The sequence below is a fragment of the Agelaius phoeniceus genome, chromosome Z (genome assembly GCF_051311805.1).
Source record: "Agelaius phoeniceus isolate bAgePho1 chromosome Z, bAgePho1.hap1, whole genome shotgun sequence".
Taxonomy (NCBI): Eukaryota; Metazoa; Chordata; class Aves; order Passeriformes; family Icteridae; genus Agelaius; species Agelaius phoeniceus.
In genome coordinates, this window is record NC_135303.1 from 76,333,968 (window position 1) to 76,350,864 (window position 16,897).

Genomic DNA, 16,897 nt, shown 5'->3' on the forward strand with positions numbered 1-16,897 from the left:
CTGCTCTCTGCCTGTTTCTAAATGTAGAATGGAGCAGCATCTTTCCCACAGCCACCTGGCTTAGTCAGGGAACAAAGCCAAGAGAAAACCATTGGAGATGACCACGGGGTCACAAAAGGGGCTCCAGCAGCTTTTTCACAGACCATTAAAACAGTAAATTCCCAGAAGGTTGAGTTTTCTGCTCAAGCCCCTCCACACAAATTCAGAATGAAGTTTTCCCTGACAAAGGAAACATACAAGACAAGAACCTGCTCTCTGAATAGCAGTTATCTTGAATGGTATAGCTACTTGCTATCTTCATCTGTTGTCAAAACAATTTGAATTTATTAAAATATCTCTCAGAAGGCTGGCTTAACACATAAACCTGGTACACATCCAAGATTCATCATCTCCTCATTGATTTTTTTTTGGTTCTAGCTATCATTTCTAAGTGGCTCAACATCTTGGATCTGTTGTGCCCATTGGGTACATAACCACTTGAACTTTCATTGAACTGCTGTTTCTCAGACCACTTGATCCTGTTACTAAGGAGAAAACTAACTTCTCCTGTGTAATAATAATAATAATAATAATAATAATAATAAATAGTGCTGTATAGCTGCAGTCAATACAAATACTACTTCATGTCTTAGTGTTTCTGTAATTTAGGGTTGACTGCCCTAGGAGAGCTGCCAATGAATCAGCCAGGACCTGAATCCTGAATTCTGTAGTGAAACTCCTCATCTGCCTGTGCCATCATACTCCTGGCTATTGAGAAAAAAAATAAAGGACAAACAACCACTTGAGTTTTGACATCTGACCTACTCACTCTCTGTGCAACAGACAGGACTGTGCAGGGGAGCCTACAAGGTCAGGTTTTCCACTCATGTAGGAGAAGAAATAACTTGAAAATATGTGGCATCCAGCTAGAAACACAATGCTACTGCAGAGTTCAGAAAGTTATTAAGACAGATGAAATTTAGAATATTCTGATTTTTCAGTTGTTGGGGTATTTTATACTGAAGAGGAAAATTCCAAAGTATGTCATTAGACCGGCATTGTTGCAACTTGTAAGTCTATTTAAAAGCCTCCTGTTAAAGTTAACTTATTCCCAGCTCATCTGAATTTTCAGCACATTTATTGTTCTTTTGGTATGAAGATGCTAGTGGAACATACCCCTTTCCACATTACCTACATGCAGAACAAAAACAGCTTCAGGAAGCATAAAAACATTTCCAAGAGGAGCAGTTGAGCAACTAAAATCCATTTCGTTATGCATGTGGAATCACTAGTGCAGGAAGTATAGAATTCTTTAGATGAGTTTTGGAGATTTAGCCCTATATTCCTGTGTCCAACATCAGTTCAATATCTATTCACTTTTGCAGTCTGTGCCCAAGATCTCCAGCTACATCCACTTTGTGGCATCCTGAAATAACCTGGAGGTCAGGAACTCAATGCACAACATTATTCAGTAATGAGACTGAAGAACTTCTAGCAAAGGCATTCAAGTTATGGGTATAAGAAAAAGATACTTGAAATAAGAAAACATGCCAGTTTATAGCTCACCACTTCCTTCATGCACTGCAAAAGCCTGTTGTAAATCATGGAATTGTTTGTGTGGAAGAAACTTCAAAATCAACTAGCTCCAGCCCATAGGCAGAAACCTTCCTTTCAGCAGACCAGGCTGAATGTGAAGCTGCTTTTCCTGCTGTAAGTGAGAAAGGAGTAAGGTGCTCTGCACTCACGGTGGGCTGATCACATGCATGTGTGCATCTCTGGGAGCTAATTTCCTATCCTGTCTTGCCCTAAGTAACTTGCCTGCCTGCTCCACTGAAGACCTGAGGATCTCTCCTGGTATTTTGAAAAGACTTCAGATCTCTGACACACATTTAGTCTAGGTCTGTGACTTAGTCTAGGTCTAGTGATTGGTCTGCCCCCAGTTTACCTCTGCTAAAGAGAGAAATATTTTGTAAATTATGCTAGGCAAAAAGAAAAATTTACCAAGGATTTGGGTTTACAGTTTTTTCTCTTGCTTGAAAGTTCTTGGAAGAGTAAGAGGGATTTTTTATTTTCTGTTATCATAATATAAATGGAAGCCCAAATGCAGCAATGTGCAATACAGCATCTGCTTTTGCCTTGTGAAGTTTACAGATCTTGCAACAACCTAAATGCACTGTAGTCCAAATAATTCACCTCAGGTTCCCACCATGGCAATGATTCACTGGTATTAATAACTTGTGCAGCATCCATGTTTATCTCACAGCCAGACATGGCTCGTGGCTCTGGATTAGTTATAAATTTATTCCATTCAATCCTTCAAACAAAACAATCATAAAGAGTTCATTTTCCTCTTGCTAAATTTTCATAACTCAACAACTTCAGTGAAATTTAGACAAATGGATTATAAGGGGAAAAAGCCCTGAGAATTTGTTTTCATGAGGTATGAGGTTTCACCAAGAGGAAATGGGACCAGAAAATGTTCAACATGTGAATTAAATTTATTCATCAAGGGCAGGACATAGTCTTAAAATACTCCATTGCTGTGTTGTGTCTCACTCTGACACACCAGCCAGTTATAGGGTGTAATCCCCATGTCTGAAAAACAAATCCATATTAAAATCAGCTTTCTCAGTTATTTGGAAAATGCAGCCACAGCACCTCTGGCTAACTACAGGCAATTTAAAGATGCTTGCCATGCCATTTTCCCTTCTCAAGGGAATGCCAGTAGTCACACTATAAAAGGGTCCTGCATCTCACCTGCTTGCGCTGACATAGCTCCACAGAGTGATGAGACTGAAGGGAGAATCACCCTAAGTCCTTAGATGCTGTATCCTATGCACTTATTTTAAAGAGCTCGCTTGAGCTTTGTATTTCTTACTTGGTAGCAAGAACCACTGCAGCTTAACAAGAATGGCTGTGTGGAACCTGGCTGCATGGATGGGCTGATGGGTCTTTCTGATGATGACAAGCAGAGGGGAGGCAAAATCTGTTCAAGAAACATAAGGGCCAGTTTTGAGCTGGGAGAATGAGTAGAAGGGCAGTTGCAGTGGTCAAACTATCTTGTTGCCCAGAGTTTTTAGGTCCACATAGATGCAGAGAATAAGAACAGCAACCCTAAGACCCTTCCTACCTACCCTGTATTTACACCAAAATAATTTTGTGGAATTCTTGCTGATTTACAGCAGCTTTACAGAAACCAGACTGGGAATGCCAACCCACATCCCAGTGCCATGACTTTCAGAATTTCTGACAAAATACAGTATATTCTCACTGGAAAAGTTGAGGGGCACTGTTAAAGAATCTGTAAACAGATTAACTGAATCAGGCATTAGCAGGAAAACTATTTTTCATTAAATAATTCGAGTCATGTACAAAAAACACAACATGCCTCATATTTTCCAGCCAATTCTAATGCAGTTTGGAGCACCTCATGTCCAAGGAAAATTGTGCTCTCACCAGCCAGCTTTTCAAGGATGTCATGCCCTTTAACACATGCAAACACCTTATCAAGTTATCACAGCATATCCTTTCAAGGACTCTGAAGGCAGCTGCCACCCACGATGGCTCTGGCTGCCTGTAGCATTCCAGGCGCTTGCACCTCACTTAATACAGTAACAAAGACAGCTTGGCTGCCACACAGCCCACAGTGTGCTATTACAGCTGCGAAACAGCTAACTTTGGCAGCCATGTATTATTAAGGCTTTGTTTCAGAAGCCCTCATAATAGATTTCTGCCATGAAGCCACCAGCATTAAGCCAGCAAACTGGCACAAGTGAGCAGAGTGCCTGGTGAACGGCTGAGAGTCGTGGGCTGGGTTTTGGAGATGGTGAAAGTAAGATGGAAACCAAACCACCACCAGCCAGATACTCCAACAGCAGCCATTTAACAGCAGCTCCTCCCAGGATGTCCCAGTTTTTCACCTCCTGTGAGTGGCTGGACAAACTTAGGCTGTCTGCTGCAAGTCACTGGGCTGAAACAAAATGGTTCTGAAACTGAATAGAAGTAATGTATGTCAAAACTTGGATCTATTCTCACAGAAAAAGACTCTGCTGTTTATTGCCTTCAGGATATTACAACAACAAGAGAAAGAAAAATGTAAGGGAAAAAAAAGAAAACAAAAAAGAAAAAAAATTATTCCCTTTGCAGGGGGAAGATAGATAGCCATCAGAAAAAAAAATATAGATCAGATATCACAAACCAGCCTCAACAGATAAAATACCACCTACATTGAGGTTGCTGAAGAGGACAAGACTAAGAGTGGAGGTACATCCTCGCAGGCCAAGCTGATATTTCCTGTTAGTGCTTGCTCAGCAGCAAAGGCCAAAGTAAGTGGTAAAGGCATTGCCTCCCCAGGGATGTGCCTCTCTGCGCAGGGACTGCACTGTGGCTGTGGAGTGAGCCTGTAGGAGTGGCTTTGCTCAGGACCTCCCTCTCCAAACAGGACACACAGCCTTGCCATCCACGTACCTCAACAGCTGCCAGGCCGCAAATAAGGGAGTAGAGTGAATAAGCTGTGATTGTTAGGACAAATTCAGCTGACTAATTTTTGAAATGGATTTAGCAATCTAGACCTCTGTAGTGGCTTCCAGACATGGCCTGGGCCAGAGAGAGCATGCCCTGAATGCATCTATCTTTGTATATATATATGTGTGTGTGTGTGTGTGTGTGTGTGTGTGTGTGTGTGTGTGTGTGTGCGCGCGCACATTCAGGAGAGCAGAATGCCGTGGCACAGTACAGCTGAGTCCTGCCAGTTAGTCCGGGCAGAATACCCTCAAGTGGCAAGCCACCATTTCCCCGTCCGAGCCCCACTCTGCTTGCAGTGCTGGGCAGTGGTCACATCTTCCCCAGCTCTCTGGACTCCGACTCACTCCACTGCAGCCAGGAGAAAGTGTTCACTTTCTCTTCTGATCTTTTCTATACACACTTGTATGCTCCTGTGAGTCATGCAGCCTTTCATAATCCAGTCCAGACATTTTTATCAATAAAATTAACATAAATCGAAACCAAAATAACTATCTTGTACAGGAGAATCCCTATAATTGAAGTTTCTCCTGACTCAGAAGATGGTCTTCTTGCCTCTACAGGCCTCAGGAGAAATGGTCTTTCTCTGCTGCTTTCAGGTTAATGCTCTTCTGCATTCACATTTCCCAATCCCTGACACTGTGTGTAGAAAGGACTACAGCAGGAGGTGTTTTCATGTGTACTCTCTCAGGAGGTGTTTTCTTAAGCAGACTTGTATGAAATACAAGTGAATGCCTAAAGAAAGATGAATTTATAAAATACAACACAGATAGTTTTGGAAATAAGGTTTCTTTCAGGAAACCTTTTGTGATCACATTTTATTTAGTCTTTAATCAATGACACTTCTCTTCCTTTTCACAGGATCATTTTCCTGATAATCTCTAGCTGTCACTACACTTCAGGATGATGCTACAATAGGGGCTTGGGAATGCAGAGAGGATTAAGATTGAAAGAGAAGAGTGAATTTGGGTCCCAACTCCTAATCTTTGTTTTCTGACTCTTCTATTTCAGCATCACTGATTTTTCTGGTAACCAGCTACTCAACGGAAAAATGAAGAGAAGCAGCATCCCTGGTTGAGTACAGAGAATCTGGCATCTGGAGTTTGGCCCCTGTAATGCCCCCCCCCGGCAGGGACAGAACTGCCTGAATGAGTTCTAGGCACAGAGCAGAGGGTCAGAATGAGGAACTGGAGAGCATGTGGTTGTGGCACTGTCTCTTGTAGCTTCAGCCTGCTCTAAACCTCTCTTGTGGTGACAGTGGGAGCATGTGTGAGAACAATTATAGGAGTGAATGTCTGGCAGTTCTGCACCCAGGCTCTGCCTCAAACCAGGCACCAGAAGTATAGAACACACATCTAAAAACCGTTTATACAAAGGTCAGAACAAATAACTTGCTTGTGTGAATTTTGAGGCTAAAAAGCAGCCCAGTTACTAAAAAAATTTACAGGGGCACATCAGCCTCCAGTGCAATTCTCTGCCACATTAATTTTTATTGCAATGAGTAAAGCAGATTACTTGGTATGAGGAGTTCAAAGTTGTTTTGTGAACTCTGTGCACGTTTTGCATTTCAACTAAATTACAGAGACATTTAGGAGCCCATCAAATATCCATAGACCAAGATACTATATATTGGAATTTATGTTATGATGTACTCTCCCTAATTCCACAGATTTTAAAACTATTTGACTGCGGTATGAAAATCAAATCCATGCAAATACTGGCAGCAACAAAAAATTGTGTGTTTACAAAATGAAATTAGCACAAAATTGCAGTCTTGTCACAAAAATATACTGAAGCTTTCATCTCCTAGACCCAACTGCTTGAGTCATTTCACTGATGAAGAAAAGAGATGATGCCCAAGAGGGATACTGTGCCTTCATCTCCTGATCCTGGGAGAGAAAGTAACAAGCAAAACTCCTCCAGCATGTCAGCAAGACCGCTGGGCCAGGGTAGTGGCAAAACTGAGTTTGAGATCTCTATGAAATCTGATGAAATTTAGCAGCTTTACAGGTCAAGGATTTTACCCTTCAACAGCACTGGGATTGTTCTAAATTTGCATGTTGGGAAGCTCCCAATAGCTAGGAGCTGGGAGCTGGGAACTGGGGCCTGGGAGTAAGACAGAGATATCTCCAAAGGTATGCAAATTTTCATTAGATTCCTCCTGATTTAGGAATTCATCTGTGTGCTTCTCCTTCTTTGAGGACAGCACAAGTGCAAACAGTGAAATCAGAAAAAGAACCTTCAGGAGGCAGGAGCTCTCTGGTGAACACAGAAGAGGTTAATACTCTTCCTCTGTGATGCACTTTTTCTGAGAGCTCTGCTCTAGCAGCTTGCTCCTGCAGTGCACCGGGAAGGCAGAAATTAGGAGGGGTGCCAGGCAGTAATGGACTGAGCCATTTGTATGTCTGTTTTTCCATTCAGCAGATGCTGAGAGCAGGGCTGATCAGCAGAGCAGACCAGGAAATGTTGCATCATTGAGATTATTGAACTCATTCTGTACCTAAAATTACCAGATAGTCTGATACATGCTGCTGAGGAAAAATTTAAGTAATAACTCCCTATGGATGTAAGTATACAGAAAGAGATATGATTTTTGTTAGACTTGATCAACAGATTTGGACCAAATAAATTTGGTCCAAATAAATTTGGTCCAAATGAATTTATTTGAAATATCTGGTATCTGAAATAGTCCACAATTAAAGGAGATATTTGGTTCCCAAATATATCCTGAAAATATTCAACTGTCCTTTCCTCCTGAGAGTTTTATTACCTATTTGCATCTGATGTTGCACAGGTACTCAGGGTATCCTCCTGTAAAGAAGGCAGCACCCCCTCCACGCAGTTAATTTAGTTTCTTCAACTGTTAAAACATTTTCAAAATATTAAAGCATGGTATCTTACTTGTAAACAGCTGTGCTACTGAAAGCCCAGTGGTTGTGTCAGAGTTGGATACATGCTATCGCTCTATGGTGACACACACATGAGGCAGGGACCCCCAGTCCACACTTTTATTCAGTACTGCCCTCTTCCTTGGGCCTCTGACCCCAAAGGGAGACTGAAGAAGGGGACAAATTAATCTATACCATTGCTCCTCAAGGAAGCACTAAAGTCTGCAAAACATTTGTCCCTGTATATTACAAGAATTGCACTGCAATTATTTCTGACAGATACTCTTACACACATAATTGTGTGTTTTCTCTGATCAGGTATTTTCTGCGTTTAAATTTACTATGTTGGTTATGGCTGAAGCATAGGTTTCACTTTAGCCTAATTCTTTGACTTCACTCCTCTGTTTATGCCCCTTTCTCAGTGTTGCACTGGCAGGGATGTGTACATAGTAACTCAAAAAATAAGTGCCTCATCAAAAGAGGGATATTTCTACCACATTTAGGTTTGATAAATGCTCCATTTTATCATGTCTTACTTACAGGCCAAATAAAACCTCAGAATCCATGTCCAAAGGGTTGCAGCTAACATGCATCCCCTGACACCATCTCTTTTTGGGTTGACTCTGCCTGCAGAAATGGAATGTCATTTTATAAAATAATGTCTGAATTTCTAGAAATATCAGGAGCATTTGGGTGGTGGGGAGAGGCCATGATGCAAGTGTCTGCACTGTCAGGGTGTGGGTCCCATACCTCCTGGCTGTAAAGGACTGAGGATCTGAATGTTGGTGCTTGGACCTCATGAAAACAAAAGGTGGATGAGCATTCACTCATACAGAGAGGAGGTTTTTATCACATCTGAACTCAAAAACTCTGTAGCTATGCTTGTCCAAAAGGTTTAAAAATATCTGGTGAAGAAAATCATATGCCTGACTCTCAGAGCACTTGGCAGAATAGCAACACTTGTGTTGTCAAAACTTTCTGCCTGAAGAAGCCAGATATCCACAGGGAGCGCACCCAGCAGCAAAGGCTGCTCTGTGGGGGAAGAAGGGAGGGGAGTTACTGGAGAATAAACCCCCTGTTCCTGGCACAGGCAGGTGCAGGACATGAAGCAGGAGGGGTGTATCCCAGTGCCAAACTAAAACTTGAACTGAGGTTTATTCCATGATATTCAGCAACTGCATTTGAGTGCTGCCCATACGTGTGTTGCCTAGAAAAAGTGTGCTGCTTAGAAAGAGTGGGGGCCACGGAAAGAAGAGAGCTCATCTGCCTCTGCAACCCCTTTTTCCTCTGCTGTTTTGCTACCAGGGGGAAGGATGAAGAGGCTGGACAATGCCAAAGGGATCTGTAGTTTGTTGGTCTTCTACTAAATGGCACACAAAGTGGAGCACATCCTGACATAGATTTTCTTTTTTCGTCCCACAGTTTGTTTTCCTTCACCGACTGTTAAAGCTATGAAATAATAGCTGATGACAAGTGGGTTTAATATGTAGAGTAAGAGGAATGTAAGTAGTAGTTAAAAATTAACAGTTACAGACTGAGAACAGGATTTTTTCATTTCAGAAACCACCTGGGGCAATTTGTTTTTCACTAAAATATACAAAGATCTGGAATGTACTATGTTATTATCCTGATGATGATGATGATGATGATGATCAGTACATGTACATATGTTCATATTTAGAGCAAATCCAGTTATGTCTGAATGCCTTTCTGCTCTGTTTTATGCAATTATTCTGTTTAGTCATGAATCACAGACCTTCTAATTAAGGCTCAAGGTCAGGCAAAGGGGGATGGAAGGTGAACAGACTTACAGCTAAAAGCCTTTAAAGCCATCGGTTGTTTACCGGAATTCCCGTGCACTTTAACCAAAGAACAAGCTTGACAGATCTAGTATTAACAGACCAAAGTTAATTCCTCTAATTTCTCCTGCATTCTTGCAGGCAGTTTCCTCTAACTGAGGAATTAAAGGTCATGCACCACCTACCTCCTGTGCTACCCCAGCTGTGCTTTACCAGCATCAGCTCCAGGCTCCTCGGTGAGGGAAGTGACCAGATGTAGCACAGTCAGTGTCTCCAAGAGCCAGCAGCTCTTTAGCACCTTGATATGTCCTTCAAAATGACACACTATGTTTTCCTCTTTTCATGTGACAGCTCTGATATAGCACACAAACAAAAAGGGGATATTGCTGGGAGATTCTGTGTCTCTTTATTCGGTTTCATGTTTGAATTCTCAGTGAATTTCAAATGTCTGCCACTGAGCTCCACCATCTCCCATAACTGGTGACATCCCACAATTCCTGTGCCTATTTGGACTCAGCTATGGCAGATCTCTGGAGGAACCTTTTAGTCACAATCCCTTGATCCTTCCAGCATTTTAGCAGAGCCCAGTAACATGGTCCCTTTGCCCTATTCCACAACCTTCAGGAGCAGAACCTGCCTCTTTCAGTCACAGGTCTTTGGGCAAGGGGCAACTTAAGCGACACCACTGTTTTCTCCACTGTGAGGGCTAAGGACTTTACTCCACAAAATCAGGAGCAGCCAGGCAACTAACCTCATCCCATCACGGTGGTGGAGCATGTAGGAAGAGAAAAGTAATAGCAATAGCCTGATAGATGTTAGCAGGTGGGATTCTCCATCTGAATTGCCCTAAGGGGCTCCAGCAACTTCCTAGGTCACATACATCCCCGTGGCCTGCTTAATGATGCAAGATAATCTTGGTAACCCAATAAACAGTTCATGTAGAGAAATCCTTTGCTCCTATTCTGTCACCTAGCACCAAGTCTCTTCTTTAATGGATCTCATAAGTAGAAGTTAAGATCATTTCAGTGAGCAGGGGTGAAATGTGCTACATCCTGGCATCTGCCTTGAAGCCATGTTCTGCTGTACACACAGACTTTGAGTACCAGAGCATTTCCTGCTCCAGCCTTCCAGCCAGCCAGGGCTATGAGCACGAGACAAGGAGCAATGGAATCTAAGCAGAAGTTCTCATCTCTGTGTCTGCTGGAACACAGGGATTTTGCCACAAGTGTGTTTGGGATGTCAGCTGAACAAAGGACCAGGCACATGCCTTCTCTTTGTCCCCACCCAGTCCTTTTGAGTAACACTGGTATAGGCAGGGAAGTAAGATTAACATCAATGATTTTAACCAATTATGAGCTGTAGAGGAAAAGAGCATATAGGTAAACACAAGCTTTGGTTGTAGTGAGAAGGTGGATGTGGAAAGCAAATAGCGAGAAAAGTCTAGGTTTAGATATGCTAGGTCTCCCCTGTCCAATGCCCTGCCAATTTTCTTCTTTTTTTTTTTTTTTTATGAAGACATTTATATAATAACAAAAAGGGAATAGAATTTGTCTCAGCTGTGTCCTCTGTCTAGTCATATGCCTTGCCATGTCTAAATAAACTGGCAGCTGACATTTTAGGTGTTCTTAGCCACAGGGTTTCCAGAAAGCAAAGCATTTTTTTTTCCATTTTGTGTGTGTTTGTGCGCTAGTGTCCCTTTTGGAAAAACTGTGAAGGGACTACAGAAACAAACAAAACTGAGCAAAACAAACTGAACTTGAGAATAACAGACCCATGGCTGAGGGCAGCCTGTTTCCAAAGGGGAATATGTGATCAGGGGCTCAATGGTTTATTTGCTGAGAAATCAACCTCCTCAGTGTCCCTGCTATATCTAAGTTTCATGATAGATGCAGTGCCTTACACTGTCCCAGCTTTTCTTTGTGACTTTGCTGGTGGTTTAGCTCAGATGAATTATTCTTTAGAATGGAGGTGCTGCATTTCTTCTTTCAAGTGAAACTGTCATAAGGAGAGGCTTGTGTGCCAAAGCAAAGGGCTGGAGCATTCTTTGCTTTTCACACATCTTCCTCTCTCTGGGACCAAAGCCCGCTCTCTGATGAGAGTGATACCACTGGCACAGCTGTACCCCAGCCAGATGAGCAGGACACTTCAGCTGGCACCTCACCCAACACATTGCTGCGCCCACAGCTGGATGTTTTCCTCTCGTGGGGAAGCAGAGAACAGCTGACCCAGCATCAGCTCCTCTGGGCTGCACGGGCCTCAGCTCACCAGCCAGCTCCCAGCCCGGCTCACAGCAGTGTCCAAGATGTCACAGCATTTCTAGTAATCGCAGTGAGTTTCAGAGTGAACCCTGCACCAGATCAAGATGGCCTCTGGTGTTCTTCTGACTCTGAACTGACTCAGAGCTGCTACTCATAATGTCCCAAACACTTATGTCAGTGCAGCTTTGGTCTTTGCAAAATCTGGAAGATGGTCAAGAATGAGATGATCTTTTCTTCCACAGGTTTTCTTAGGAATCTTGAGAAAAAATCTTGAGTGTGTTCCCTTGCACTAAAAAAAAAAAGAGTCTGTCTGTAGGATTTCTTTTGCTAAGTGAATCTACATGTGGGGCTTTATATCTTTGTCACTGACAAAATACTCTTATTCATCAAAAAAGGAAAATGCAAAAGCAAAGAGTATTTTAAATGTGATTAATGGACTAGTCATTTGATGTAATGCCAAAATCTAGATTTCTCAGAACAAAATCTGGTGGCAAAAACAAATCTTTAATTACTCCCTTTGTCTCTCCTTTGCTTGTGATTACACTGTACTGAAAGCGAGTTGTAGCTATCTTGAATCTGAATTTCTCCAACCTTTAAAACAGTCATGCTTTTTTGTTGCCAGTTGCTGAGTCTAGAAAAATATTTCTTCTTGCACTGTTAGAGCTGTGAGATGTGTTCTGCCTGGTCAAAGAAAAAACCTTATTTCTAAATTTTATTGCTGTTTTCTGATTCCCATCTTGTATGTTGACATTTGAAGGAAATAATTTTTCCTGCTTTTTTTTCACGGATGAACTATAATAAGAGTGACCTGATGGAAAGCAGTAGAATGGAACAAGTGAAAACAGGTCTGGCAGGCAGAGTGTATGGAAAATAAACCTGACCTCTTGCTTAGTGGGGCCAAAGTTAATGGTTATAGACAGTCTTTGTTCATGGAACATGTTCTCCTCCTCTGAAGAAAGAAAGCAATTGTTCTGCTAAATTAAAACTTAATGTGAAATGAACAGCCTTTTTTACGGGAAGAGAGTTCCACATTCTGGAGTCCCTCCCATCAGCTAGAAATCACTTCATGCTGAAGTCTAACTCCCACAGACCTTGTGTGCTGCTACAGCATGAAAAGAGCTGTCTAGGACACTTGCTGCGGGAAGAGGTTCTCATGATACCTAGTACAAAGTGAGAATTTTTTTTTTTTTTTTTTCTGGAGGAGAGGAATGAATCCCACAGAAAAGGGGTTAGTACCCACAGTACCCTCATTCTCTACTGCTTTGTCCATATTGTTATGTCAAAATTCTGGTCACAGAGAGAAAATTCCTGGGCACAATGACAGGACTTGTCACTTCATCTCTCATCTGTTTTGGGACAATATTGTAAAATGCTAACACAAGTCACGGAGCACTCCAGCTGATAAGGAACATCCTTGATCTTTCTTTGGTGTTTACTGGGAATGCTCACTTATAAACCACACTACGAGTGTGGGCAGCACTGGGGTACCTCCTCCTGAAACATATTAACATAGTGACCTCAGCCTCTTTGTCCCAGAGTCAGGAGTATGACACGGCCAATGAGTAGGATCAGCAATAAAAATACTGGCCATGGGCTGGAATAAAGGACCAATGTCATATTGCCAGTCTGATATTCCATTATATTGATGCTGGCAGTGCACTGGGGAGGACCAGCTGTCATTTCAAAGGCAAGGGACAGCAATTCTGAGCTTTCTGCTTGGATTTCTACTTTCTACACCTCATTTTGCCAGGAATTTCTGCCTGAAAAAATCTTCTTGGAGGGCTAAGAGGTTTCATAATGATAGGGCATTTACCAAACATCTTAGTAAATTAACCTAAAATGTCAATCCTGGTATTAAAAATATGCATTTTATTTCCAATGTAAATCTCTCTAGCCTCAACACCCAGACATTTAGTCTTAAGACACTCTCTGATTAAGGATGTCCATGGTATCTGATGCCTTCTCCTTATAGAGTGCCTTACAAACTGATCCACACACTTGCCAAAGTGTATGGAACGGAAAGTTTTTTTCCATAAAGCACACTAATTTTATTAGTTCTTCATAACCTTCTCTCACAGAGGTATTCCCAGTTCTCTCCCTGCTTCTTCTGATTTTGTCTATCATCCTTTAGAAGCACACACAGGTACTGAATACAGATCTTGCAGCTGGGTGGCCCTTTCCTGCACAGGGAGAGCAGCTCTGCTTAGTCACGCTCTGCTCAGGTACTAACGTCCTGCACAAAAATACAGAGCTGCCTCATGCTGGCAGGTGGATCCTGTTGGCTTCAGCCGGGATAGGAGAAGGGTTTCTTTCTTTGAAAGGCATAAACAAGGGGCTGGGACAGAGGGGATTCATGCAGAGGAACCTTAGCCAAGTTTGGAGAAAGAGCTTTGGCTGAAGTTGGCTTTATTATTGTTTCTGTTTGAATTGCAAATAAAGGCCAGGAAGGAGGCATGTTTGGACTATGTACAGCATGTGAGTACTCTCTTAGAGCCAGCAGGAACTCTGCCGGCTCACCCACACACACAAATAAATGCACTCAAATCTCAGACTCCTCTATCCCTTCAAGAGATGAGTTTGATGCTCTTGCAAGGTAAAAGAGAAAAGTCCAGCTGCAGATAGAGGATTGTCGGTGACTAAATTACAGTCTTTAAATACAAAGGCACAATTTGGGGATAAGTATGGGTTGTACTTAAAGCAGAATCACATGAGACACCTGAAGATGTCAGACTGGAATGTACAAATGGCATATAATGAATGCTCCTTTCACAAAACTTAGAGAACTTCAGGACAAGTACCATATGTGAGATGGCAATGGCCAGACAGTGCAGGTCCCACATGGTGGGGATTGACTTTTTCCACTGAGAGATACAGTACCTGTCTGTTGAGCTCAGTTGTCATTATCTTGATATCACTGAACAGCTTCACTCCGTTAGGTACAGGCAGATGATCATAAATATACAACAAGAGCAGGATTAAAGAGAAAAGAAATCACATGTACCATCTCAATACTCAATACAAAATGACTGCTACCCAAATGCACACATATATACACACACATGTGTGCACAAATCTCTTGGGTAGCCAGTGCAGCCAGGATCTGCATAGTCCTGTTCCACAATAACCCCTACATAAGAAGTCAAATGATGCAATATCAAGAACAAAATCTACAGATGTGTTTCAAAATAAGCAAGGATAAATGAACCCTATGAAGGAAAGCTAATACAGTATGAAAGAGTCAGAGGAATGGGGGGTGTTTAATGTCCCAGGGCTTTGATGAGTGAATTTTCCACTCACCACATCAGGTCAGAAACCCACGTCCATTCCAAAGTTAATGCTATTGTTTTCTGATCTTTGAACTCTAACACCTGTCAATGCCACATTCCCAGAGGACAATACTCAGTCTGGCATTTCTTTTTACAAAGAAAATATTTACAGGCTTATCACTCTCTGAACAACATCCATCCTGTTGGACTACCAGAAAAGTCATTTAAATACAACTGGAAGTTACTAGGAAGTGCTGTGAGTCCGAGTGTCATCAGACATTACTTTTCCTGTCACACTAGAGGTATCATTTTAATAACTGATTACATTGGCTAGTTACTCTGGGTTTATGGGAGTAACTGAGAGAAGGATTTGGCCCCAATAAATGGAAATGAAATCCACTTCTTATTCAAGTTTCCAGAATCCATCTTTCAAAAACAAGTTTCCACGACACCTTGTACTCTCTATCTTAACTCTGTGTTTGTACAGAAGAAGGGCAAAATAGGAGCCTTTTATAAACAAGGAAGTGGTCTAGCTCACTCCCTTGTGCAGGAAAACCCAGAAAAGGACTACTCTGAAGTCAGTTGTTCCCTGGACTGTGCCAAATACCCACCCCCTTTGCAAAGCAAAACAGAGCCTTTGGCTCCCCTCCCCTGCAGATCTGCACAAAGTGTGGGAAAACCCCCAGGAGCAGAGGGGAGCCCCATGACAATGTTCTGGCTCCCAGTCCCTCCCAGCCTCCCCCAACACCTGCCAGGCCCAAGTTCCCCTCCTCGAGAGTCCCACTCCAAATGGGTGTCACAGGGCAGAGCCCTTTCCAGCAGCTGGGAGCATGGGCTGGCTAAAACTGCAGCAAATGTGGGCCAGAGCTTCTCCTTGTCAGGCTCTCCACCACAAAGCCTGCCCTCAGGTTCTGACTCCATGCAGGATGAAGTCTCTCATCCTCCTGCACAGGAGCTAGGCTGTCAAAAGGTAGTCAGTGCCCTGCAGACACTCAGGTTAAAGGGCAGATTGTCACAGCTTCTACTGAACAGCCCTGTCCCCTGGGCAGCAGCTAAGGCCACCAGATCAGTGTGCTCAAGGACAGTAGAAGGTTTCCTCTGATTACACTGTGGTGACACTTTCTGCCCACATCTGAGTCAGAATCAGGTTGTTATCTCTGAGCTGTGTATTAGATACTTGATCTTGCTAGTTTGACTTAAATAAAAGTCACACCTCAGGGAGCCTGAAGCTGAATGAGGAACTTGGCTGCATAGCAGTTGAGCCAAGATGGATTCACAAAGACCTTCCACCAGCTAATGAAACACCACCTCTGTTATATAATTTCTGATGTTTCCTCATGTGCAGCCAGAACAGAATCTCAATTTAAAAAGAGCAGTAGCAGTTTTCACTGCGGAGGTGCTATTGTGGGCTTGCTGTCAGGAGAGCAGGGCTAAGACACAACCTGGAGTAATAACCACAGCTCTGTTTTGCTGCTGATGCTCCAGCCTGGGTTAGGTTTAACCTAGCTGATGCTACACCTCAAGGTCAGCTTGCAATTAGAGAGCAGCTAGCCTGAAGGGTAAGGACAAGTGCAGTGGTTCAATAAAAGAGATTAGCATAGGTCAAATAACTTGTGGGAAATTATTAATCTTCCAAATGTTACCTTTCTGCACAGGTAGTGATTTTCACTAATTCAATTGGTATTTAAATTATTGGCTGAGCAGTTTGTGGCAAATAGCTGTGAAGTCATAGCTATTTCTGTCAGCAGTGCTCCCTGGAGCCGTGGAAGCAAGCTGCCTGGATCGCATGACCCTGCTGCATTTCCTGATTGGATACACAGCAGTCTGACGACCGGGTTCTGCAGCATGCTGTTGTGACTCTCACTCTCGAGTCTCATGCCTGCAAATTGTCTGACGTATCCCCACAAGGTGGGCTGTAGACCAGAAACTTTAACGTTCTTTTAACATAAAACATTTAGAGGATGGATGTATAAAAGTAGCAGGCTCTTGCCTGGAAGAGGCCAGCACAGAATCCTTGTTTAATGCCGATAGCAGCAGGCACACAGGCTGCTCCACAGAGCAGAACACCTTCCTGCCTTGCCAGCTTCTGTGGGACCACCCTGATGTCAGGACAGAGCTCACCTCCAAGTCTGTTCAGTCTTTCCCAAAGAGGCCTGCCAGCGAGATGGCTAATAGGTACCAGTTGT